At 41.6% G+C, this 2,006-nt stretch overlaps 1 pseudogene; it reads right to left on the bottom strand.

Annotated features, from left to right (window-relative positions):
* Window positions 1-277: 277 nt before the first annotated feature.
* LOC109568251 (translationally-controlled tumor protein pseudogene) lies at window positions 278-769 on the bottom strand (annotated as a pseudogene).
* Between the last annotated feature and the right edge of the window lie 1,237 nt (window positions 770-2,006).

Below are 2,006 nucleotides of genomic sequence, written 5' to 3'. Positions count from 1 at the left end.
ATGCTTTATATAAATTAATTCTTAAGCCTCAAAAGACCTAGTGAGAAATGTATTATTTTTTGAATTTATATGAGCTTTATTTTTAGACAACCTACATGATGTGTTGTATGTTTCCCACCCCCCCCTCAAAAATAATGCTTCTACTCCAGATAAATCAATGTCAAAAAAAAGAGCTCGAGTTGACCTGAGTCCCGTTTGTCTCAGTCCTGGTAGATGAAAAGCAGCTGCCAGCCAGTTATGAAGTTAGGTGCTAGATCCAAAGTCACAGCCACACTTGTTAACATGTTTCCATTTCGGAACCTTCCTTAAAGAAAATCATATACGGGGTCACAACATCCTCACACAAGTCCAGCAGCACAACCATGCAGCTGGATTCGTGTTTTCATCAGCAAAGAACTGACGGTTTTTGAAATTAGTGAGGAGGGGCTTGATTTGTTCCATAGCCCCTGCCATGAAAGGCTTTACTCTTCTGGTCTCTATACTTCAGGTTTCCGTCATCTTTAATGTACTTCTTGTAAGCTCCTTTTGTGAAGCTTGTTTCCTGCAAGTGATGCTTCATGACAGTATGGACACCAGTGATTACTGTGCTTTAGGTACCTTCGCCCCCTTCAGTGGAGCCATTTCCATCAATGAGCCGAGCCATCAGTGTTACCCTCTGTGCTACGACCAGCTTCCCCTCCACTTCCAGACACAGCCCATCAGTGACCTCCTAGATCTCATAGATGGAGAACATCCCATCATGCCTGACGAGGTCCCGGTAGGTGACCATGATGGCCACTGCCCCGCTAGCTTAGCAGGAGCCCGAGCTCCGAGTGAGCCTGGTGTAGCTCAAGCAGGTGGGGGAAGCGGGGAATGGGTGGAAAAGCAGAAATGTTTTATTATTGAACTGATTTGACAGATATAGAAAATGAGGCCAGAGAACTGACACCTACCTAAGGTACAGAGTGAGTAAATGTCCAGCCTAGGTTTTGAACTCAGGAAGCACAAAGCTACAGCCCTAGGTCTTAGCCACACTCCTCTGCTTCTTGCTATTGGATGTAAAGTAGATGATTGTCTGCAGGAACTAAAAATATCTTCACAAAACCTGGTAGTTGTAAATATTCCCCCAGTGCCTTTCACCAGGCTCTCTTTACAGAGCCTGGGATGTCACCAAATACCTCATTCACTTTCCACACTTATTCCATCTCAAAGTTGTTTTTCTTTTTCCCCCGTTTCTAAGAAATTTCACTGTTAGACTTAAAGTTTAGAACCATGATCGGGAGAAATATTTAAGAAGACTCATTATTCAAAGCATGGGAGCAATTAGAGGGAAAAAAAAGAAAACTCCTTTTCCAAAAGAGAATCAATTTTCCACTATGAGAGTTTCCATTCTACCAAGAAATGAAAATGTGCATAAATTAGGTTTAGAAAAATACATGAGATGGCTTATGCAAAAAGGTTTAACCTGGGAATCAAATACTAAATAAAATGATAAAAGCAGATCTAATAGTCATGCTTGATGTCCAAGATATGTCAGGGTTTTCCCTCCAAGATACAGTTTCCCTGCAGCTCATGATAATTACAAAATGTCTCAAATCACCTTTCTTCTTGTTGAGTAAAATGGACTGCCAACAAACACTTCAAACATAGTAAAACCAGTCCAACAGGAAAAAAGCCAAGGAATGTATCCATTCTAACATTTTTTTACAGTCTGGTAGTGTGTAGCTCTCTGAGAGAACTGCAATGCCAAACTGGATGAAACATGCAAGACATACACACTTTTCTAGCAATTTCTTGCCTTATCTGGTTTCTCCATTAGAACCGGAGGTATCACTCACTTCCCTCCCATTGTGTGTGTGTTTAGATATCTCTTGCAGGAAAGTGAGTATCCTCTACCACCTCCCACTTCCATCCCACTGCTAGGAACTTGACCCTGGCAGAGTAGTGTGAATGCCTGTGTGTCTATATGCAGACCGTCCTTTTATTTTACCCATTTGCCTGATTATATTATTCTGTATTCTCAACTC

Source organism: Bos indicus, chromosome 14, assembly GCF_029378745.1.
Source record: "Bos indicus isolate NIAB-ARS_2022 breed Sahiwal x Tharparkar chromosome 14, NIAB-ARS_B.indTharparkar_mat_pri_1.0, whole genome shotgun sequence".
Classification (NCBI taxonomy): domain Eukaryota; kingdom Metazoa; phylum Chordata; class Mammalia; order Artiodactyla; family Bovidae; genus Bos; species Bos indicus.
This window is presented reverse-complemented; position numbering and strand designations above follow the sequence as displayed.